We start from the raw sequence: 26,427 nt of genomic DNA on the forward strand, positions 1-26,427 counted from the left end.
CTTTTTGGCTCTAATAACCTCTTTACAGCTCGCATCGAACCATGCGTTTTATTTAGGTCTGTTGCTTTTAACCCTATTCGGGATGAAAGTTCTCATTCCCAGGATAATTAAACTTGTGATCATATCAGCGCTGGCGTCAACGTCACTAGCGAGGAAACATAGTGACCAGTTAAAGATCCTGAAGAAATTATTGAGACCGTCCCAGTTGGCTTTCTCGTATTGCTAAACGGTTCTCTTAGGAGCTCTTTCTTTAACTGGAGAGTTCTTACACGAGAAATTTTCTGATATGACACAATGTTCAGATGTGCCTAGAGGAGATAGAACACTAATAGTGTACTTATCAGGGCCAGAGGTAAGAAACAAGTCAAGAGTGTTTTCTGCTCGACCTACCACGTCCGATATTCGAGTGGGCTCGTTGAACAGCTGAGTTAGGTGGTTTAATTTGGCGAAGATCTCAGCACACACTCTTTCTAGTGCTGACTGGCCCAAATGTTGAAGCCTTGAAGAATTGTGTACATTGAAATCGCCCGTAACAACGATTTCAGTGTGAGGATAGGACAAAACAATTTTTTGGATGGAATCAGACAAAGCATCAAATTCACGAGAAGTTGACACTCTGTCTGGATTGGGGCTTCGATAAAGAAAGCAATAGTGAATGATTGCTTATTCACGGAAAATTTAAATCACATAAAATTAAAAAAAGAATTGGTGCAGAGGCAATATTGGGGCAAAAACTGATAAGCAACATCATTCCTAATGTATATGGCGAAACCATGGTGGGAAAAGAATAATGGCACCAAGTTATACCCTTGAATAAAGAATACCCACTGAAAATTTTAAATTCCCTCAATCTTGCTGGCTTGCTTCTATTGATCAAAGAATTATAAGATAATGTGATTGTGGCAACTATCATTGCAGATACCGCGGCCGGTCAACTCGCACATGTTCCGCTGATCCCAATCATACCAACTGATTTGCCCATATCTTTTAAAGGGTTAAAGTTTCCTTTAAAAATATCCTTTGCCCTAACAATAAATAAATCCCGACTTAAGGAAAGAGTGCTTTTCTCCCGGGCAATTGTATGTGGCACTTTCTAGAGTAAGATCTCCTAAAAATCAATACTTTTAATTGCCACCTACAAGTACCATAGCCAACGTGGTATACAGAAAGGCTTTAAGATAAGCATACCATTTTTTTTCTAATTAATGATTCATTGTCGTTTTAATTAGCATGCTTATAACTTTAATATCTGTACCTATTTATGTCTACCCGTGCGAAGCCAGGACGGGCCGCTAGTAGTAGGTCATATTTTTCACGTAACCGATTCTCTTCACCAAATAATATATTTCAACTTTTTAAAACAACGAATTTAAACTACATTTGTCAAAACTCTTAAGTAAAAACCAAGTTATAGGTAAAAGGAGAATTTGAATTCACTATTCTTTTATTTTACCAACACCCCCCTCCTCCCTCCGTGAAAGCAAAATCATACACTGCAAAGTCTTATAAATAAACAAAAATAATGGTGGATCACTTGGGCGTATACTTACTTTTTTTATTGAATTTTAATACTTTTTTCCATCTCTGATATTTTCGAGGTTGGACTATCTCTCTCGTAAACGAATTATGGCTTAAATTTAAGGACTTGTTATAAAATAAGACGGAAATATATTGAACCTTATAACAACAATTGTTGTCAAAAAGACGCATCATGTTAAAACTAAACAAGGTTGGGAATCATCGAATTAAAGCAAGCATTACATAAATAAATGAATAACATATGATATTTTTTAATCTTAAAACTCACCTGTTGATCAATTTTCCTTATTCAAAATTTAATGATGTAACCTTTTCTAATATAAAGTCAAATTTGTGAGCTTGGCACACTTGTCTTTATTATTTTAAATTTAATTTACAATTAAATTGATAATAATGACTATTGCTTAAAAATTTGTGTGTGTTGTTTTGTTTTATAATTATAATATATCAACTAACCAATTTTGGAAACACAAAAAAGAAGGTACACAACCTCTAATTTAGTTTTTTTTAAATTGTTCTATGATCCTATCTGACTAATTTTTTGGTGTGATGGCATCACTCACTCAATTGACGTGGCGGTCATTGTATCTACTTCTGAATTTGTTGTTTTATTTGTTATATTGTTTCTAATTCACTAAAATAATATTTTCAATTCTGTGAATTTTTGTTAATTACACATCTAATGTCACAGAGAGAACAATATGTACATCTACATAAATAAAACACATCAAAATAATTATATTAACATTTTAGTTTTGTATGTTGTTAAAGTATGTTTCTAGTTATATTAAAAAATAGTTAAGTCGTACATAAATATAATGATGATGGCCTATAATGTAGATAGGTATAGTTTTGAGTTTTGAAATAAAGGCAAACATGTACAGCGAGCAGTCAAACTGAACTATGACGACTTTTTAATGTCCCATCCGACAATAATTGCGGAGTTAACATCGCGCTAGGTCTCACATCGATGACTTTCATCATCAGATAAAATGATCTTCTCTCATATTCAACCCCACCACCGCCGTTTGCCGTCGCGTTGTGTCGGTCGCCGCCATATCACCGCAGCAGGTGGCACCAATGGAATTAAAATGGAAAGATCGTTTGATTTAAGAGCGTCTAGAATTTGACTATAAACGAAGACTTAATACGAAATACGACGAGATGGATGGTAAACCACCATCACATTATACAAAAATTAAATTGAAAAGAAAAGAGGGCCGATTGCATATTATTCTTTCAGGTGTATCTAAAATTTTTCTTAGAGAAGAAGATAGGCATCGCGTCTTGAGGTTTTACATTTGGCTTTTCTTTAAAAAAAAAAATTAAAAAAAACATCAGCAAAGGGGGAGTCTTTGGGTAATAACAATCATTTCCATGTTACTCTAAAGGTACATAGACTCATCAGTTGGTCTATTTAACGAATAATAATAAAGTACAAGTAAAAGAAAGGCGTCTTGACGAGACTTATACTTTGTAAGACGCATGCTACAGCATACAGTACATTGTTGTATAAAACACGCTTGAAGAAAATCATAAACTTCATGGTTACTCAAGAGTGTCAATCATTACTGCAGGTTGAATGAAGATAGAATTTAAAGTGTTTGGCCGAACTTTGTAAAGCTGAATTTAAGTTAAATCACTTTGGAAAAATAGTAAATACACTTACCAAATAAGACCCTTTAATTTTAACCAGTAGTCATTCAATATGTAGTACCCGTGGCGTGATGGTTAGTGCGTAGGACTGTCATTATGACAAATCCTTCAAGAGTAATTCTTGTCATGAAAAGGGCTTTCTTAAATAAGTCGTTCGTCGTCTTAAGATTGTAGTTCCCCTCTATCCCTATCAACATAACTCTCTCACAGGAATGGTTGAAAGTTGTAACTTCCTAGGACCTAGTTCGCAATGGAATGTTGCATCACTTAATTTATTTATTTTAACTATTTAAGAGCAAATATCTGATATTATTAAGAATTACCTTTATAAAATTTAGCTGAAAAATTAATGTTAATAGTAATAACAAATGTTTGGAAAGTGGGAAGATACCACGCCCTCTGATGTTCATAATTTTTAATCTTAGATCATTTTCAATATACACACATTAATCCTTTTCAATCTAATAAAGTACACCATCCTACAAGAACCAAATGTATTCCATATAAATGATACTGAATCCATGAAAAGTGGGTGGAAAGCACGCATAGCAAGGAGACCAAGATTCAACACAAGCGTTCTAAATGACCCCAATGTACGTCGTAATTTCGTCACCACACTCGGCGAAAAAAGAATTGGACATATAAAATTCTGGCTTATCGGTATATGCTTTTTGGGACCAAATTAAGAGCGCTTGCATGGAAGCTGGAACTGAAACTATACCCAAATAGATAAGAGCTAGAGATTCCTGGATATCTTAAGACACCTGGGACAAAATCACATATCGAAGAACACTTAAAATTAGAATCAATTCAGAAAGTGATGCTCAGCGGAAATTGTTTCTACGAGATTTGACAAGAGGGCAAGGATGGACAAACTTGCGGAACATGCTGCAGGAAGAGGGGACGCAAGGGTGCTATATAAAATCACTAAGGACATTGTCGGACAGCGTAGTAGCACTAACACTAACCATACCTTGTTACATTTGAACGACAACATTTTAGTGACGATAGAAGATCAGCTACAAAGAAGAAAGGAGCACTTTTGTGCGATGCTAAATGATGACCATAATTCAGAATTGAATCCACAATTGAACAACTTGATCAGATCTTCTAGTGGTATTAACACAAGCCCCCAAGAAGTGCAAAGATAAGTAATGCGATACTTCTTCTAAAGAAAAACAAAGCAACTGGACTTGATGGTATTCCCGCAGGATTCCTAAAAGCAGACCCTGTGGCAGCTTCCGGTATTTTGCTTCAACTTGTGCGGGCTGTATGGAAGAGTGAAACTTACCCAAGGGGCTGGAAGGATGGAGTTATTGTGAAGTTACCAAGGAAAGGAAATCTCAAAAACTGTAATAACTGGCGCGGTATCACAGTTCTGTTCGTTTTTCCGAAGTTAATGGCAAATATTATTCTCTAAAGGACTAAGTCCAGGATCGAGTCTACTCCCAATTGGCACCGAGCGGGATTTCGCAGTGGCCGATCGTGCGTTGACCACATCAACACCTTGCGAATCATACTCGAAAAATCATCTAAGTACCAATCACCGCTCTACCTAATGTTCGTAGATTTCGAGAAGGCGTTTGATCGGGTCAATCGTGAATGCATCGAGGAATCCCTGAGAAAATTGTCGCTGTTATTAAAGAATCGTACAACAACGCAAGGTGTTTTGTGGTGCACAGTGGATAGCTTTTCGGCTCCTTTGAAGTGCGTCTAGGAGTGAGACAGAGAGATGTCTTGATGTGATAACTGCCACGGTGGGTACAAATGAATGACACGGTATCCAATGGAGTCTGTTTGACAAGATTATACTGACGATGCCTCATGGCAAACAACATAGCAGGCTTAAATCAGATGTGTCATTCGCTGCAATTGAATGGAGAGGTAGCTGGCTTAGGGATTAACACAAATAAGACCTGACCAGTTTAATTATCTGGAAAGTCGTATAGCTCTCAATGTCGGGATGGACCTGGATGTTAACAGTAGAATAAGCAAAGCGCGTAGGGCATTGAAATCGTTTCTCCTGTGTGGAAGTCTAGCAAAATATCGCTACGCACCAAGTTGAAACTCTTCGAATCCAACGTCAAATCAGTGCTGTTATATGCTTCTGCTAACATCTCTTTAATCGTTGTCTACGCCCAATTCTGAAGATCCGGTGGCCAAAAACCATATTTAACATTGAGCTGTAGAATAGGACCGGACACAAAAAATTGGACGTAGACATCATGCAACGGAAATGGCGTTAGATAGGCCATACTTTGAGGAAACCTGACGACAATATAGCAAAACAATCCGTACAATGGAATTCCCGGGGTATCAGACGCATTATAAGACCAAAGACAACTTGGAGGTCAGCAGTTTTGAACGAGGCTCGGTCCCGAGGCAAATCAATATCCAGCTTAGTTTGTAACTGAAATAAGCGATTAATAGCAGAACTTGGGTATCTACTTTGCTAATTTAATTTGGGGGAGAAAAATACTCTGATTGAAAAATACTTACAAGCCCAAGAACATGCGAAGTTTTCTATACATTTTTATTTTTCAATATATCGAAACTACGGCCCCTACAGCCCAAACTATTGGATTGATTCGGAAGTTTTTATGCAGATGATTTCATGTTTTTTAATACCAGAAAGTAGTCATTTTACAAAATTGATGTTTAAAAATCGAAATTTTGAATCTTTCCAGCGACGACCAGATAGATTTTTTCTGAAACTTGCTGCTTTCAATATAAAAAATATAATTCTGTTTTGCTCAAAAAGGATTCTACAACTAAACCAATATTTTGTTTTTTAATTTCCTCAAGAACTAATGATCAAAAGCATCTCAATATTTTGGAATTTAAAAAATAAAAAAGAAAAGAGGGATACGACCCACACTGATAACCTCTATCCTGTCTTTCGATTTGGATTGCATAAAAGTTTGTAGGTTTTCGTGTTTTGTCAAAAAAGTTGTTAGTTGAATTGTTCTTAAAAATTTATATTACCAACAATATTTTTCATATAATGAAATAGTTTATTTTCAAAATCTAATTTTGTTAAATACATTTTTAGGCGAAAACAAATTTTACCAATTTTTCTTAATTTTTTGCAAATTGAATGAATGAAATAAATTTGAGAGATATCAAGAACCGAACATCAATTTTTACCAAATTTGCGTACTATTTTTTGTAGATTTTATTTTTGTATGAAAAAATTGACTGTTGGATTTTTATAAAAAAATTACTGAATATCGAAAACAATATTTTCTGTGAATTAAAAAAAGTTTAGAGACATCGTTTTAAATTTTTGAACAGCAATTTGAGTCGAAAGTAAATTTTTACCAAGTTTTAGTATTGTTTTTTTGTTAGATTTTTATTTTGTAAAAAACTGTGAGCTATATATACTTTATTTTTCGTTGCTTAAAATTGTTTTGGAGATAAAATCATTTTGTATTCGTAAAATTTTCGAAGTGATTTCAAAAAATATACTTATATAAAATTTAGTTCAAGTCTCTAGCGTTTTTGGTTCGTAAGATATTAAGGTTAACCAAAATTTTCACCTTTTTTTTAACTGCTATGGTAAAAAAAAGCCCACACAATTTTCTTGAGAGCTTTTTCTGCATCTTTATGCCTTATTATCTGTAAAATAAAATTTATTTGAAATCGACATCTCTTCTGGTTCTTAAGCTTTGAAGGACGAAAAATCGTCGGGAACGTACATACGTACGAACGCACGAACGTACGTACACACGCACGCACAGATATCTTTTTGAAATCCTTTTATTTCGACTCTAGGGACCTTGAAACGTCGAGAAATGTAAACAATTTCAATTTGAAAAATCAGACCCATTACAATAACTTCCTTTTGAAGTTAAAAATAAAAATAATTCTTTTCAAAATTCGATATCTCAAAAACGGGTCAAGATTATATGGCAACAATATTTTAAAAAAATATATAAAAAGTTATATATGTACATACAAACTTAATTTTAAGAATACATTTTTTTTGAGAAATTTAATTTGTAGTGTTTTCTAACAGAATCTAGCTCAGCTCAAGATGTATCAACTTTGACTTTGCCCGTAAAAAAAATGTTTGATCGACTTTTGCATGATTAGGAAATGAAGACTTAAATTTTGAAATATTTAAAATTAAAATAAGGAATGAAACTTAAATGCTTTTCAATGTTATTTTTATCTTATTTTTTTACTCAAAATGAACAATTTTTCAATGTTGAACAAAAAATTATTCAAGGCTGTCATAGATTTATCAGCGGATATTTAAAAACTTCGAGGAGATCGACTTTAAAATTCTTATTCTTGAGTGTAAAATTACGCAAGTGAAAAGAACAATTATTCTCAACTTGACCTTCAACTCTAGAGTTGATCAATGGCGGAGCTTGATACCAGCTTAAAAAAATGGAGAAAATGGTTCTACATAAGCTGAAAAAAAATCCGCATATTTACATAGTTTTGAAAAGACAGAATTTGAACAAACAAATACAATTTTTTTAATACTGTGAATCATTCAGTATTTTGACCCCAGTTCATTATCAATAATTGGAGTAGAAAAATTCTTGGCAGTCTTTAACTCAACAAGAATATTGTGTCTCACTTAGGCGTATATGCACTTTTTTGTTCAATTTTAAAAAATTGCTGCTTCTGAAACTGAAATATATGAATTCTTCTATTTTTCCATAGTTTTCCTTCTTCTGTAAAAAATAAAAATAAATTAGGTGGCGCTCCATGAAGAACCAGGGCCTAGTGACTTACAACTCTCAACCATTCCTGTGTGCGAGTAATGTTGTCAGAAATGGAAGGGACCTACAGTTTATATGCCGAATCCGAATGCCGAATTTTTATGACAAGAATTACTCTTGGAGGAATTGTCAATTCCTCGCAAGAGGCAGTACCCGTGAAAAAAGTTAGGTGGCACAGGCAGGGATTGAACCTAAGACCCATGACAGTCCAACGCCCTAACCATTACTCTACGGGTACTACAAAAAAAAAATAAAAATACATTTTAAAAACCTAGAACCCCCTCCCCCTTGAGACATTTTAATAAAAATTGTTCTTAATTTCAATTTATTTTTCTTAAATTCTTGGTATTTTGAAAACAGAGTTTTTGATAAACTTTCAAAAATTGAAAAACAGTCTTTTTATTGTCCAGACAATAATTTCTAGTTCAGAAGTATCTAACTCTTCAAAATAGTCACTTGTAAGTTTAAGAAGTACAAATAAATCACCTTCCTTCTTCCATGCTTGGGTTGCGCCCCTTTAAAACCTTACCTTAAAAAATAGAAATAAGCATGAAGAAAAGAAAAAAATCTTCTATACCTCATTAAGAAGTCCAATTTCCAGTAATATCACGCAAAACACAAAACCGAAATAAAAGGGGGAACTTTATCAGTTCTCGGTCTTAATTCTGTGCTAGAAAATAAGTCAAACGTAGAAAAATAAAAGCAAATAGCATACAAGAATTAAAAAACATAAAAAGAATCAAATTCGAAAAATAAAAAACATTATTAAAAATTCTCTCATAACATAAAACATTGGAAACATTACTACCAAACCAACAACAACACTGATGGAGGCATCAGATCAGTTCAGTTTAGTTCGCTGCTATGCTTTTGTCCAATTCCGCACTTGTTGTGATCAGAGATTATGAATTTTTCTTCTTCGCGCTCGTGTTATCTTTTCCTGGTTTCGATTGTCTTGCCTTGGTGTTCTTCTGCTGCTGCTGCTGCCTCCTGATTTTCTGCTCCGTTGAATAGATTCCATCCGATCCAGCGATGCGCATAGAAGTCAAGGAACTTCTTTTACACACCATATCATCAACATCATCATGATCAGTATGGGGTTTTAGTTGTTTCTTTTTGCGTACTCTAATTTTTTCAAGACTTGAGTACAACACATCATCATCATTCGGAAGAAGACCGCGAGTAGAAAGCTCAACGGTCGCGAAGTCAAAACCCCTGGGTTTTGTGTTAGAATATAATCATTATGAATATTACAATGCTCCGCGCAAGCTGGCTTCTGCTCCCGTGTCCGTGAATCATCATCTACAACCTGATCTGATCATCAACAGCAGTGGCATGGTAGCGTCACGGCGACACAGTAATCCCTTCATAGTGTCTGATCATTGTAATAATCGAGCATTTGGTTGCTTGCTCCCCTTTTTACCATCCGAAACCGAAACGGAGCAGACAATCTTCCGAGTGAACTAAGCAGAAAGTGATTATAATCTTGTCGATTGGAATTATATAGGAATCATCATCATCATTGAAGACGTCGTCGTCGTCATAGTCTTCATCTTCATCTTCAGTGTTCGATGTTCATCTAGGCACTAGGCTAGGGGCTTATGATACGATGATGGTGCTCTATGAGGAAGATTTCAATTACTACACCTGTTACTTCGATTTAGTTCTTAGTGCGTTTGCGTTCTAGAAAAAACGATTCCTTAAGATCGTGATCTATCAAAGATCGATCTTTATAGATACTTATAGTTATCTAAATTTAGAATTTACATTAACTTGTCAGATGAATGCGTTAATCCTAGGATAACGAGTAAATTCGATGCTTCTGCTGCTGCTGCTTTCAGTGCCTTGCGGCAGCAATGCCAGATGCCAGGGTTTTTCTTGTTAACAAAACAGTTTTGATGAGGAGTCTCTGGTTATGTGTTATTAGAAGCGGTAGCTTAATGTTTTAAACATTTTCTTTCTCCAGGCTAAATTTGTTTAAGTGAAGTTTGGAGAATTCTTTGATGTGTCTAAGTTGTTGGAAAAATTGCGTGGCTATAATAAGTATTATCATTTTAGATGAAATTCTTTCCGGTAAAAAAGACCGTTTTAATTTTAGAGAACGTTTTCATTTTCTGAGATGGTTTAGCAGAAAATTTTAAAACTAACAAGGATTTGAAAAAGCGAAAAGTAACCAGGAACATAAGAACTCTCAAATCAAAATTAGAAAACCTTGATTCTTGTCAATAAAAAAATACTTTCTTAAGAGTAAACTTGCTTAAGTATAAGCTAAAGCTTTAAGATTAAGCTACAACTTATAAGCTTTATATTTTTATTTTTTAAATAAAATGTATCAAAAAAACAGAATAAGAGTCTTGATGTTTTGGCAGCTTTAATAAGATACAAATTGTTAATACAACATTTAGGATCAGAGAAATTGAAGTTTTGGCTTGAAAAAGAAGTTTAAGCATTATAAAACAGTACTAAGCACTAACCTACTCATAAGTAATATTGGTAATGAACCCACTTTTGTAACCAAGAATAGGAAAGAGGTACTTGATATTACACTTACCTCTGACTCACTCGATCCACAATATAAATGAACAAATACATTCAGTTTGAGCTCAAAGATGTAATAAATACATCTACGGGATTTCGAAATCACCGGAATACAAACTGGGAGCGTTATAGGGAAGTACTAGCACAACTGCTTAATCACAACCTTCTTAAAAGCTCCTCCAGTAAAGATGAACTAGACCTTTCTGTAAATCATCTCACTGAAGCCTTAAATGAATCAATGAGATCTTCATGCCCTGTAACCATTTTAAAGGGTAAAAAGAAACCTTATGTGTGGCGTAAAGAACTAGAACCATTCAGAAAGAGCTGTCGCAAACTCTTCAACAGATCTAAGTACACTAGATCTCCTTCTGACTGGGACTTATACAAACAAGCTCTAAAGCAATATAAAAAAGAATTAAGAAAGAGTAAGAGGTCTTCTTGGAGAAATTTTTGTGGCAAAATAGAAAATACTTCAGAAGCCTCAAGATTCAGGAAAATTCTCTCAAAAAGTCCAACAACACCCAGTGCTTTAAAGACAGAAGCAGGCACGTGGACTATCCCAGATGAAGAATCTCTTAATCTGTTATTAGACACCCACTTTACAGGTAGCTCTAACATACTCAACGACTTAACATCAGAGTCTCAAGCTTCTTCAAGCGATTTAGTTGATCTAATAACGCGGGAAAAACTGCAATGGGCCATTTACAGCTTTGATCCATATAAATCTCCAGGACCAGACGGAATCATTCCGGCCGAACTACAAAAATGCTCAGACATGATCATTCCACCAATGGAAATCATTCTGACAAGCTGTTTAAGGTTGAGATATATTCCCAAAGCCTGGAGAATGGAAAAGTAGTCTTCATTCATAAAGCAGAAAAACCCCCCACGTTAACCCTAAAGATCTACGACCAATCAGCCTATCATCCTTCCTTCTTAAAACCTTGGAAAGATTGATTGAAATTTATATCAGACATAATTTAAAACCATGTCTCATTTTTACAGCTCAACACGCTTACTCTAAGGGAAAATCAGTAGAATCAGCACTTCACTCGCTGGTACGTACTATTGAACATTCCCTCGAATACAAAGAATATAACCTGGTAGCGTTCCTAGATATTGAAGGAGCTTTCAACAACGTCAGTTACCAGGTGATCACAACAGCAATGGATAAGCTGAAATTAGAGAAGTCACTCATAGATCTTATAAGTCTCATGCTCAAAAGCAGCACAATAATTTCTAACATGAGAAGTTACCTATCCTAACCATTTTTTTTATTAAAAAAAAAAGAGTACAAATTTGGAAAATAGTAAAAGTTTTTGCTCAATACGTTAAAACGTAGAAAAAAGCTTTTTCGTTGGAAACCAAATAAGTTCATGATACCATATTAATACAATCTTGAAATTTACTCCTAAATGAACTTTCTTTAAGCAGTTTCTAAATGCTCAATTTTCTTAAGCCATTTGACAAAAAATAGGATCTCAGTTTTTCCTGAAATAAAATTTATTAAAACTCCTTGAGATTATTTTGAAATTGTACTCCTAGTATCTGCTTGTATCAATTACTCTTCGTTCTTCTAAGTAGGTTTATTTAAACTATAACATTTCACACACGACGGAAGCCAAAAATCCCGTCTTTCCGACTTAGATAAAGTAAAGATTACCATACCTAAGCTAAGGTCTAATAAAGCCTCTAAGAGCTTTTTTAATCAACTAGATATAATTTAGTTAGAAGCAGGCACCAACTTATCTGTAAAATGAAAGGAACCTCAGTTTGTTCACCCAATCCTGAAAAAGCAGACTCTTTGAAGTCTCCTAAATGTCACGTATAAAATCTTTTCTGCCATAGTATTTGAACGTTTAAGACCCTTCGTCAACAACCTGATAGGTCCTTAACAGTTTGGCTTTAGACCAGGAATGTCCACAGTTGATCAAATATTCAAATTTCGACAGATCCTAGAAAAAACTCAAGAAAATCAAATCGACACCAACCATCTTTTCATCGTTTTCAAGTCTTCGTCCTTAACAGCATCGGTATAGTCATGCCTAATTTGAGCTTCCCAAACTCTTCCGTGGCACTGTTCCATAAAGGCTGGAAACAATAATAGAACCTTTCGATATAAAAAAGGCGTTAGGCGTGGGATTTCTTAAACATTGTCAACACTTGAAGCACTATCTTTCAAAATTCTGTCCAATTATCCGCTTCTGCTGACACTTAACACAATCGAAACAAATCAAAGTATTTTAATGGGGCTTTTGTGAGTATTGAAACAGAGGCTGCAACTATAGGCTTAGAGGTTTATGAGGGCAAAACGGATACATGATGTTATCCAGAAAGGATCTACAATGTCGTGATCAAAACATCACCATCGACAGACGTAACTTTAAGGCAGCTGCTCTTGACAAAAGCAATTAAGTATCAAAGCCCTTCCTAGATCAACTATAAATTTTTTTACCATATAAGACCCTAATCACCCCCGTTCTGCTATACGAAGACGAAGCATGTACTTAGGTCGTTTTGAGAGAAAAGTTTTTCGCGTGATCTTCTATAAAGTATGCATAGCTCAACTCAAATCTTGGTGCAGATATCCTAGTCAATTGCATATCGGAGGCAGCTCATACCTTTCAATCATCAATAAGGATGAATTGGAAAGATCCCTGGTTCGACGAGGACTGCGAAAAGGCTAGGAAAAAATCATTCAGATTTCTGACACTCTTGAGAACCACTAATTCAGACTTTGCGAAAAAATAAAGCATACAAAACAATATGTAAGGAAAAGCAACAATACTCACTCAACAGCTTATACGAAAATAATCAGAAGTTAGGGATACCAGGTCTTTTTGGAGTCTTGCCCGATCACTAAACGGAGTCCCTTTTGCAAGAAAAATCGAAATAAACATGAATGTTTTACCTCGTAACTTCTAAAATCTACTAAACTCAAGGACAAATCCAAATGCCATGTTATACGCTACCCCTTACATAGAAAACGAAAGTCTGGACCAAAATTTTTGTACACAAAAAGTCATCGAGGTAATACAAGATGCAAATACAACAAAGCACCAGGTCAGGACCGAGTCCCATATGAATTTTTCATAAACACCACCGAAAACTTTTTTGAAAAACTAACGACTGCTTTGAACTATATATTTAACGACGGTGTCATTCCCAAAAGCTTCCGGAAAACCATCATTTTCCCTTTTTTAAAAAAAGGTGACGTAAATGACCTTAGTAATTATCGAGGTATATCGTTTATCTACACCATAACGAAAATCTTCACCGGAGTTATTCTTGACCGATTTTTGAACTGGATACAACAAAACAAACTACTCAGCGAGTTCCAAGTTCCAAGATCATATTTTCACCCTAACCTGCATTCATAGATCCAATCTAGACATGAGAAAGAAGCCCAATTTTCGTTGATTTCAAAGCGGCTTTTGATTCAATCGATAGAGACGCCCTTTTTAATAAGCTTAGCTGCCTTGGAATCTCCCATAAAATGTTGACAGTACTAAGACGGTAACGAAGGATCCAATTGGTTTAAAACATCAACTGGAGTCAAGCAAGGATGCCTCCTAAGCCCACTCCTGTTGCCTCTTTTTTTTAGATGACATCACATCGCCTCTTCCCGGAGGAATAATGTTTGCTGGTATCAACATCAAAGCGCTTATATATGCGGACGATATTGTAATTTTAGCGGAATTACCTCAAATGCTGCAAATGATGATAAATAAGCTTTAAATATATTGTGACCTCTAGAACCTTACAGTCAATACCGACAAATCAAAAATTTTGATATTTCGAAATGGATCTGGTAGATACGCCAGAGAAGAGAGATGGACCTGGAGTAATGTTGCACTGGATTTGGTTAAGTAGTATAAGTACCTTGGAGTTATAACTTCCCCAAATCTTTCATTTAAGAAGCACCTGCAGGCAAAACTAATAGAATCGAAACAAGCCATCAAATGCAACTGGAAGGGAGTGCTGGAGAAAAAATATGTAGCACCAAGTGAAAATATAAACATTTCGAAGCGGTGATGAGTTCGATCTTATGCTATGCTGGTCAAGTGTGGGGATTTATACAGTACGAGGAGGTTGAAAAGCTTTTAAAATATTTCCTTAAAAAGATATTCTGGCTCCCTTAGCTAAACCCTACGTATATGCTGCACTTAGAGACGGGAGTCCCGCAACTATATATTTTCACGCTGAAGATGCATCTAAACTATATTAAAAAAGTGTTGGCGCTTCCAAATCATCGACTATCTAATGCCATTGTGAGACAGCTGCTCCGAGAGAGGTCACAGTTTTTCGTAGAATGGTCTCGTTTGGAGGTGCTACATAATGTTCAGCTAGTGGAGAGCTGTTGGAGAAACTGGGACACGACCTTCTAAATATTGTTGGAAAGAATTGATGCCAAAATTTTCGAGAACTTTACGGAAAGAGCTGAAGGCAGTGACTCTCGTAATTTGTAAAAGGCCTTGCAGAACAATCTTGTTGAACACAACTATCTCCATGAAAAGTATCCGCTAAAGACCATTTCAACCATCTTTAAAACCAGAGGAGAGCTGATACGGTTGAACTACTGACAATATGGCCCTGAAAAAACACGGAGTGTACTCTTTGCAACCATAGAACAGTGGAAAACGTACTCCACTTTATAGGGATTTGTCCTGTTTTGTCACCAATCCGTTATGCGCATTGGGGAAAAAGCGTTCACCAAAATTAAACCCTCGAAGTGCTTAATGGATCAAACTTAAATGTTCTAAGTAGTTTTGTCTTAACTGCACAAAGATATAGAAACCAAACACTAACTTTAAATTCAATCATAAGATATTGCAACACTTTTTTTCAATTTATTTCAATTAAATCAATGGAGTCTTTTTATTTTTAAAATACTATATGAAAATTTGAACTTTGTTTTGATAATACTCTCTTTTTCGGGCTGACGGCACAGTCCAATGCTCTAATATTCTATCCTGGCCTAACCCCTGAACTAATAGATTTTTTGAATGAAAGAGGAATATTTCCACCAATCTCCACCGATCTGTCAATTTGAACCCAAAACCTGTCATAAGTTTCAAATATTTTTAAATGCATGAGTGAGGGAGAAACATACTTCAAACTTAATCGATTTCAAAAAGTGTTTCGATATTTTTAGCTTCTAGGCGATTGACCGTGAAATAAACAATAAACACATTTTTATTCATCGACAACGTCAAAAAATCATTATGGTTGGTAACTTCTTGTTTTCGAAGTCCAACAAGGTTTACGCTATATATGTATGTATGTGTGGTTCCAATACAAGGAAGACGCTCGTGATCCAGTGATCAGTGAATATAGGCAAATCGTAGCGTAGCGAGTCTTATCGTAAAACCCAATCAGCTCTTCAAATGGGATTCACTTAACGCAGGTATCTGACGCACAGCTCTCCGGTCGTCATCGCCAAGCTGTTGCTGTCTCTTCCGTCGCCGTCACCGTTGTCGACCCTCATAGAGCATCGACTAGACTACGCGAGAGTGATTGGTTATATAGTTGTTGTAAAAATTTACTATAATATAACCAAACCGACACGACGACCGACGACGCGTTTCCCTTGGCATTGATGCAAGGTGAGAAAAATAGTGTTTTTACGTGCGCCAGGCAGATCGATCAGACTGCAAATTGAAGAAATTCCGCTGCCGTTGTAGTCTACGTCGTCGTTGTGCGTCTTCGTCGGTAATGTAGCTTCTCGTAGTTGCCAACAAACCAAACGGAATCTATTATAGGTGGTATCGTTTTGAGTCAAAGTCGGTGTTATACTGCAAAATAATTGCTTATAGTGCAGCAAACTGGATTTCATGGAATTTCGCACGTGAGCAAATAGAAATAAGAAAATCACATTCACCATACATTTACAAATCTATATGTATAATTCCAGGTGCGCTGTTTTCAGTTTGCTGGCTTGAGTCAGTATCAGAAGGTATGATATAACGTGGGCTATGTTATTGTGCTTATTGAAATCCAATAAATTCTTTAAAAGATTGGGAGCTGCTGCTTTGCTACACCGCTGCAGGTATAAAGTTCCCTCGCTAACTCATAAACCAATTTTAGACTTTTTTTAAAACTTAAATTGGCTGCTGATCCATATAGGATAGGCTCTAGCACAGGTTATGAAGCACTTTTCGATGTACGAAATAAGATATATCTGAATTATTTTCTGGTCGGTTTACCACGTTTATCCTACCTTTATAACTAGGTAAGCTTCCCACTCTCAATTGACTATAAATTGAATAAACTTAAAGTTAACTGAAATAATAATTACAATGTAAATAGTTGAGAGACTTGTGAGATTGTAAAAAGGTTGTCAGGGGTTTTAATAAAGCACACTCGTTTAGATAAATGCGGACACTTAAATTTTGCTGACTCATAAAGTTTCAATGCTTTGTAAAATTAATACATTTATAGCTATTTATGTGGGTTTGATTTGGTACTGGAAACAAGTTTCAGTCGAATGTCATTTCTGCACTGGGAAAGTCCTTTAGAGAAAAAATTATCATATTTTGTGCTAATATCGACAATTATACGAAATCAAAGAAACAAATTGATGCAATTACGATGTCATTAGCGGGGTGACCACATGAATAGCATGATGTCAACAATAAAATGATACCATCTTACTTGACAAATGGAAAGCTTTTATGATATGATACAATATTTAAGTGTCATTTATTCTAAGACTCATTGCAAGGGTAAAGTAATTTCGTCAAATTAAGCAATCCAGTGAGAATGCTTTTTATAAGATTACATTTAAGAAATATGTTAGCTCTCACTTCGGATTGTATCGAACTATTGTTTTCTCAGCATTCTATATGTTCAAAATTCTTTACGACACTGTTTGGTAATAATTTCAAAATACTGTAAGCTAAGATAACTGTATACCAAAATACCGTATAAACAAAACAAAGCATTTTGAAATTGTATTCCAACAGAATTTTGACACAAAGTAATTTAAATACAATTTTATGATTCATATTTTGACCTAGATCCTTCAGTTAAGGGACTAATTACTGCTATCATTGATTTTCATCATTGAAAAAATACGTAGGACAGTTTTAACAGTTTGCTTATAGATGTTTCTGTTATTGACAACAATTTCCCCTGACAGAATATGTCAATGAAATTTTATAAAATTGAAACAGGAAATAGTAAAACGATTCGTTTCAGAATCAGCTGATCCGAAAATAAATTTCCGTCAAAAAAATAGAAGAATGAAACAGTGTAAAGAATCCATTCAAATATTTTTCGCGATTGATTTCAATGATAGCTATAAGTGAACCTTGAAAGAAAATAATAGTAAAAGGAGAAGGAAGTGTTTGACTCATCCTCGGTCTAAGGAAATTTCTATAGTCCAATTTTTGACAGACTGTTATTCTTCTTTGTAATAAAAATAGCACTTATTTATGTAACAGGTATTATTTTAAGAGCTTCAGAACTTTAATAATAATACAAGACATAAATATTTTTGGAATGGCATTTATTTGTCAGATGTGATTCCCGAAATATTACTACCTTGGCTACGAGTTCATATTTCATTCCATCATTCCAAATTTCTACCACTTTAATCAATAAATGGCTTGAAAATTAATTTTCAATAGTTCAAGAGCTGCTAGGTAATCGACATAAGCCAATGGCTTAACAATGCCCCATTAAAAGTTATCAAAAACATGACCATTTCCTATAAAGTTGTTACCAATAAATTGATGGTATTTTTTACCTACTGTATAATGCTTATTGGGGACCTTAACGCTCGAATTGGGGAATATCAAAACTATATATTCCATTATACAGACACTGGAACGGTTTTAAATATGAGAAGAAACTCTAAAGACGGTTTGGTAAATCGAAACGGGAGAAGTCTGATAGAGCTCCTGGAATACTTTGGATTTTTCGTGTTGAATGGGGTTTCCAAAAGTGACGCTGAGGTGAATTAACTTTTATTAGCTGACAAGGAAATTCCTTTAAAGACATATGTATGTGATGTATCTGGCTAATGGTTGATACCGATTGAAGATTTCGAGATTCTGGCTGCGATTTTTTCTGCTCATTTACCCATTGCAGTGAAAGCTACTTTCTATAAAGGAACTCCAAATATCGCAAACAACATGTACAAGTTGAAGTGGGTTGACAGCAAGGCTGTTCTTTATCAAACTCGGTTGAATACACATTATGGTATCCCTCCATCACTACAATCTACGGGAGAAGCCGACCAAGTCAGAAAATGTAATAAGGATTATCAAGATGTCAGCAACATCTGCACTCGGTAATGACAAAAAGTTTAACACTGCAAAAATATGGTTTGACAAGGACTGCGTAAAACTACGTGAAAAAACATTTTGTTCCTTAAAACTATTCAGATCTACTAACGCCGATTTTTTTTAAAATCAGAGCTTAGGAATATAAACAGCTTTGTTCCTCCAAAAACACTGAATATCTTCAAACTACGGCAAAAATTTTAGTGCTCTGTGAGGACTTTAAAACTTTTTTGAATAATGTTAGAGAATTAGGAGGGCGTAAACACTGCTTCGAATAATAATGCTCTCGGAGCTGAGGTTTTGACAGATTATTTTAAAGGATTGTTATCAGCAGATAAGCCTCTGGTATCGTTTAGCTACGCCATGCCAAACAACCATATTCCTGAACTTGATGAACCGATATCCTTGATTGAACTAGAACGTGTTTTGAAAACAATGAAGAACAACAAAGCACCGGCTGCTGATGGAATTCCAATGGAATTTTACAAATATTCTACTGCTTACTTCAAAAACTACTTAGGGGACTGCTTCAGCCAACTTTATAATAATGCTTGCATACCCATTTGCTTTAACACAGCCATTATTTACGCTTTTTTCAAGGGAGGTGAAAGGAGTCTTGCAAAAAACTATAGAGGCATATCTATTCTCAACTCTTTAAGGAAAATCTTAAACTCTATTCTTTACGAGAGGCTTACGAGATGGACAGAGACAAACAACCGCTTAAGTATCTTCCAAGCTGGGTTTCGATCCGGTTTGTCAACGGTAGACCAAATTTTTGCAAAGCTGCTTTTGATACGGTCAGTCGACAAACTCTTGCTCTTTCGAAAAAATGTTTATTTTTTTATTCTAACTTTCTGAGTTCAACGAAAGCCTCAGTATGGGATGGCAACAACTTATCCAAAAGCTTTGAGAGAGCGGTGGGTGTTCCCCAAGGATGTATTCTAAAAACAGAAAATCAGTCAGGATTTGTTGAAAACCTTCGCCTTTCTACAAAATAGCAGCTACATAATTCAAAATTTCGGAAGAAATTAGGATCAAAGATACCTCAAGTTTCACGGCGTTTCGTTGCATGGCAACTTTCATCGCTCACAATTTTGCCTTTTTAGGGAGCCATTTAACCAGAAACGAGCTTCATCAATAAACACCATTAAATGGATGAATTGGTTCTTCAACTTTTCTAACGTAATTATTTTGTCTAAAGTAAATTTCGTTTAATTCCTATTCTGTCTTCAAGCTATTCAGATTTAATTGTCAAACCTTATTAAACATAAAATGCCCACAGTACAACTTTGTCAATTGAAAAACATAAATTTTGAGGTTAACTTCCTCATGCCTTAGTTCAAAGAAACGTTCATAGTCTTAGCAGAGTTTTCAGACTTTTATGAATAAAATCACTATAAATCATTTATCGACTCATTTCAATGAAATGAATTGATTGCAATCATTTGCGAATTCATGCATTCAATTGCATTCATTTAATTCCGTTCAATCAATAGCAGTCTTTCCATTCTTTTGCTTCCTTGCAATTTTGACATTCATTTACAGTCTTTGGAATTATTAGCAATTATTTGCGAATAATGATTAGATTAAAACAAAGAATTTAATAGAATGACAAAACTTCAAGAAATGGAAAGACTGCAAAAGAATGCAAAGACTGAAATTTTTCATTGCGAATGCAATCTTGAAATTTAAGCTGTAAAAGAATGCATTCACGAAAGATTGAATTCTTTTAGGTAGATGAGTTTCACTAACGAATAATGCAAATTTTAACAGAGATATTTTTAAAAAAATCTAAATCAGTGTTGAAATCAATCATCATCATCATAAAATATGTTTAATTTTCACTCCTAGAAAATAGTATGTATCCTTAACGTATTGGTTAAGTCGAGTTTGCTATACAACCTTTTGGATGTCTTGATCCTATTAAAGATCGTTTAAGGTTAAACAGGCATTATCTGAGAGCTCAATTTACGAAACGATATTATTGAATGTTTCACCTACTTTTGTGTTCAAAATGTTTTAACAGGGTGACGTTTTTTAAACACTTTCATAAAAAGTAAATGTACTCTTTTATTTTTTTAAGGAAAATTTACTGTGCTGAACTTAATATTTTGAAAATTTGGAGGTTGATTTACGAAATACTGTGACAAATAAAGTCTCAGAATATTTAGGACTTTTTACCTTTGAAATCCTTCTTAACAATTGATCCTGATTTTTGAAAATGTTATTCAATTTACAGATTTGTTTACTTCTTTTCTTGAACACCCTGTGTCTCATTTTTAAGCGGAGGAACAGGATGAAGAGGATTATATTGTCTCTGTCTCACACCTTAACCTTTGCATTATCAATTGATGCAACGCACATAGTAGGCAGAGGCAGCCTCTCATATTTTTATAATGAATGAAAAGAATCACGGGCGTAGGCAAGCCAGGTCCAGGCGAACAAGCGACGTATCACAGATATGTTTGTACATATAATATGCGGACTGCGCAGAGCAAGTGCCATTTGAACTTTCAATCTTTCCGATAAGTCGGATGCATCCCGCCATCATGCATAGTCCGCATTCACATCGCAGCACAAGAAGAAGTCATCTGTGGTGCCAACAAAAATAATTCATGCCACATCGCTCTTCATCACACGCCATTAGCTTCAACCGATCCATGGCGGCAGCGGTAGTCCTATAGTGCGGCAGCCCAGCAGCAGCGAGAATAGACCCTGGACGAAAAGTTATACTCGTTTATGGAGTGGAAGGGTTAAGTATGTGGAAAGGGGCGAAGTCTTATCCCTCTGTAGCCAGAGGCTATTTGCTGTTTTGCAGGAGTAATGCGAATTTAAGAGGCAAACCGACAACGATGACGACGCGACGATGACGATGACGACCATAAGAGACCATAGGACCAAGTGTGCACAGAGTCGACAAAGTTGATGATGAAAACGATGCTCCATCAGAATGTTCGTCTTCTTTTCCTTTACAGAATGTTAAATGTTGAACATAAATCATCCAACAGCCACTGCCTCTCTCAGTGTGTCATAAGTTCTCTCGTCGTCGGCAACGGAGATGTGTAAACAAAAAAAGTTTGAGGTTGGGCCTGGTCTGTAGTATCTTTACGTAACGTTGGTAGACTTCGTCATCCAAGCTCCTATAGGGAAGGTGTTTAAAAATCTTTCCTTCTTTTGCCTCTTTGGTGCCTTTGGCCAAAAGATATGTTGAGGGCATTTGAGAAAAAGTGAACAGTGGCTGCTGGGAATCGCTTTGAATAACAAAACATCAAGAATCCGAAAGTGTTAAGGACCACAAAAAACACCTTAAGTATGGTTAAGAAGTTTTTTTCTTCAGAACTTTTTGTCTTCTTCTCACTTAGAAGGGGCAAATTACAAGTCTCACATTGTTTCCGACCTTTGACTAGCGGAAAAATATGCTTGAAAACGACGAACAAACATATGTATAAGCTTATGTACCTTAGAGGTACCTTACCTACTCTCTTTATACAAAGTCTTACCATAGTGAATATTTGTTTAAGTACATTGACACTGACATTGTTGTTGAACATCAAGTAATTAATGTTTTTGAATAAATTTGCTAATTAAGACAGATTTATTAACGTAAATTTTGTAATCCATCCTAATCTTCAAAAGCGTTAAAGGTTATTATAGCATCACGGGTTGGATGATGGTTACATATTTGACTTTGATGATGGAAGTTAATTTTAATCTTCTAATTATGGGTTTCAGAACATCTTTTAATGGAGTGTCATACGGTCTATTTTTAGACAAATGAAGATTGAAGGCATTTTCCAGGACAAGACTCTAACGCACATTTTTCATATATTTACAATTATCTTTAGGTTCACGTTGCGACGAATGCTCTAGGGTTGAGTTAAGGCTTAAGATTTGTTAAAGCTGTTTACTTATTTAGATGTAATTCTATCACTAATCCGTCTATTGTAGATGGGGAGGAAGCTCTGATGGTAAGAATCTAAGTTCCGAATGTCTTCTTCAAGGTGGTTCACTATTTCATAGCGTGAAATAGTTGAGGTCTGATATTTTTCCCGCTATTTGAGCAGCTAAACTGACAACTGTCATTCTATGACATTTGAAAAGTAAAAACTACGCCATTAATGAAAATGGAACAATACAAGCTTCGAAAACGTATTGAAATATTTTATATTCACTTTTGGTTAGTTCAGAACTTTCTCAGCAGGAAATTTAAACTCCGTGTGAAGTGTGAACAATCGAAGCAGTAAGCGCCGCTGAAAAGAAATTAAGAATATTTCTGCTGTAGTCAGTAATGTTAAGGAAAACAAAGGTTGGTGGATTCTTTGTCGATTTTTTGGATTACGCCTTCTAGAAATTACATAATATCGTACTTTACATGAAGACTTAAGTCCTGAAGCTTTTAAAATTCAGTTAACATAATAATTTAAATAGGTCGATCATCAGAAACGTCGGACCTTCGCTTTTCTGTTTTCTGCGGTTTTTAAGCTGGGACTGATTCAAATATGAAGCTGTTGCAACAGATACAGTGATTGGATTTTCCTACCGAACTATGATTAATAGTTTTTGACATCCGTAATTCGAAATTCTTGGAGAGAAATATATATATTATTGTTTCTTCTTTAAAAGAAAAGTTTCCTGACAGTTTTATTTCTTGAAGAAGTTATAGAACTTTCCACTGAAATTTTGCTGCTTTACATGTTGAAAAATGAAGTCTATGTCAATAATCAATTTAAGACCTTAAAAGTGGAATTTGTGAAAGTATCGATAAAGATAAGCCGCATATTTACGAATTGGCAGTGGAAAATGATATTTAAAGTAAATGATGCTGCAACCATAGCAATGGGGGCCATTTAGCTGCTAACGTTCCTCAATTTGTCACACTTCTTAATAAAGAAAAAACAAACAATTTAAGTATCCGAAAGATGTTAGAACCTTAAGTTCTGGTGCTATCTGGTTGTTCTAATACAAAACGGATCAGCAATAATGTGGGTTTGGGACTATGATAATGTCTTCAGTCGCTATCAAGGCAAACATGTATAACACCTTTAGTGGAAATCAAAGTTACCAGATCAAACGCCCAAGGGGGCAAATAATATCAACAAACGGCATTTGAAGTCAGCAGGTATTTCGCTCCTACTGGTCGAAGTTAGTTTCTTCTGATAGTCGTACGGCAGACATCTTTCTTGGGAGGATCATACTCTACAGTACCATAAAAGACCCAAATTTTCAAATTAACTGTTGGCGTCTTAAGTAAATCTGATAAAGCATCCTTTCATTTTATCACTTTGTACAGGTCTAAAATTTGACTTATTCTCGAGTGATCCTTTTATGTGTAGTGTGCATCAAAACATCAAAATCCATCAAGTGAAGACAAAAAGCTTGCGAAGCTCCCATCCAATTTCTAATTACAAAATAAAAACTGGTGTACCTCAAGGTTCTGTTTTCTCTCCATTTTTCTTTTTCATAATTTCAACCTAATGTTTTAAACAGGTAGTTTAATAGTTTTCTTGAATTCTTGAGTCTAGGTGTTCATAAGTCACGCAAAATTGAACGATCTACGAAAAGCTCATTCATCAAAACTAAGACTCAAAGCAAAATATGATTGTTGTTGTATAAACGCTCGAGCAAAAAAGTGGAATCAATAAATCAAATCTGTCAGTTTAATAGTTTCTATAAACATAATTACTTCCAATAACAGTTTGATATAATATTCCAAATAAAGCTATCGTCGCGTCCGTTATAGTCGTCGGTCGTCTTTTTAAACACCGGATAGCATAACATACTGCTTGCTGATGGTCTTGTTTGCTTGTCTTCATTACTCCATTTCAATACAAACTTTGCCTCTTTAACAAACATACCTATAGAGGTTTATGCAAAACGCACGCGCTACTCAAATGATTATTCTTGTTCCATCGCCACCGCGGAGGAGACTGGACCATTACTCCACTCCACAGTCCACATGAACTGCATCCAGAAGAGAAGAATCTCTGGATTATCTTAATATAAATTGACGAGATTATGCAAAGCAACTGTGCGACTCCCTGTTGTGCCACACATTTTACGAGTACAAGAAAGTCGTTCGGAATTAATTTCTCGCACCTCATCTCATCATCAGGATCCCATTCAGATTAATGTTTGTATATTCAAAGACAGGGCAGGGCAGGACACAACACAACGCATAGCAAGGCGAAGGCCGGTTTTAATCGATGACAAGAAACAGGAATGAGAATGACGACGATGATGCTCAGTGAGCTTCAACGCTGAGCAAAGCAAGCTTCTGGTTATAATGCGCCTAACCGCCCTATTAAATTAAAATGTCACTTTAATTGCCATCCAGGAGATGACTTGCCATAGTTGCCGCATTGGCACTGACTTCTGGCCAGAAGCTATGTGTTGTGTGTGTCTACAACATGAGTTGGAAGTTCTGTGCGTCATTATCAGCCGGATATTGGGAGTCATTTAGATGCCTGCACATAGATACGAGCCCGAAAAAAGAATTATGATGTCTGCACGATTGGAATCTCGCAAACCACGAGGAATGGAGACCATAGACTGGACTACTGGACATCGGACATTGACGACCGAATCAATTCAGTGTGAAGAGTGACTTTGTTCGGACAACATTTTTATGACACAGAACACTTTACGATTCCAGTGTGTAACGTATGAGATTGGAATCCGTCAGTGACCGGGTTGATATTTTTATAGAATAGCGGTGGCGCTGCTGCTGTTACAAGTTAGAACTCATATCCGTCGCAATCCGTAGCTTCCATCACTGATCTTCGTACTATCGTACATGTGCTGAACATGAAATGCGAATCCATAGCGTGACAGATCGGTTACACCGCACACGGGATCAATGGGTAATTAATTTGATAGGAACTTCAAATGTCATGTAGCTACGTTCATTCGATAGAATTCGTTTGTATCTTTTGTACGGTGCGATGATGGGTTGTATCTTGTATTTTGTATCTATAGAAATGTGAGTTCATTCAGCTAACTATTGATATAAAAATAATGGAAACATAGATTGATGTTGGACTTGAGTTCGGTTGTGTCGATTGAGATTGATGGCTTGATATCGAGAGATAACTGGTTGAACCGGAATTGCAACAAACGAACAAAATAAAAAACCTAACTCGTATATTATGTTAGTTTTATTAGATTGAAGTTCGAATACAAGTTAATAGTTAATTGTTAAAGAATTCACCGATATTTACAATTTTACAGGGGCTACTCGTATTTGGTTTTGATAAAACAGTTTTTTTTACTACCGACTCACGATTTCTTAGCTAATAAAAGGTTAAAGTTATGTTCCCCAACTTACATATAGCCTTTGTATGTTGTTAACGGCAGGGCTGACTGTATGCTGACAAGTTGCTGATGCAGTAAGTTAAGGTTGTTAATGGAATTTTTAAAAACAAAGCTTAAGGTTATTTTCAGAGCTCAATCATCCTAAAGGCAAATATTGTTATGTCTTTATTTAGTGAATATGAATGTATATGAAAAGTATGACTTTAGTGTTTCCAAGAAAAGGTTTTGGGTGCGTTTCTTGTTGAGATTGTTGTAATGAAGTATGATTTTATGGTTAAAAAGTGTACTTGACTCCTGAGCTTGTATCTTTTATGCATTCCATAAAAGAAATCAAGAGGAATGTTTTAATTTGTTAAAGG

General features: G+C 35.4%; 1 protein-coding gene across 2 annotated transcripts in view; it reads left to right on the top strand.

Moving 5' to 3' along the window:
- The first annotated feature begins 15,679 nt into the window (after nucleotides 1–15,679).
- Nucleotides 15,680–26,427, top strand: part of LOC129949894 (protein-glucosylgalactosylhydroxylysine glucosidase) — a 49,045-nt gene continuing 38,297 nt past the window's right edge. The window contains exons 1-2 of one of the 2 annotated variants that reach the window (XM_056061613.1): nucleotides 15,680–16,317; nucleotides 16,384–16,425. The gene's annotated coding sequence lies outside the window, so the exon portion shown is untranslated. Of the gene's footprint in view, nucleotides 16,426–26,427 lie in introns of both variants that reach the window. The other variant, XM_056061614.1, reaches the window with a different exon arrangement.

This window comes from Eupeodes corollae, chromosome 3 (assembly GCF_945859685.1).
Source record: "Eupeodes corollae chromosome 3, idEupCoro1.1, whole genome shotgun sequence".
Taxonomy (NCBI): domain Eukaryota; kingdom Metazoa; phylum Arthropoda; class Insecta; order Diptera; family Syrphidae; genus Eupeodes; species Eupeodes corollae.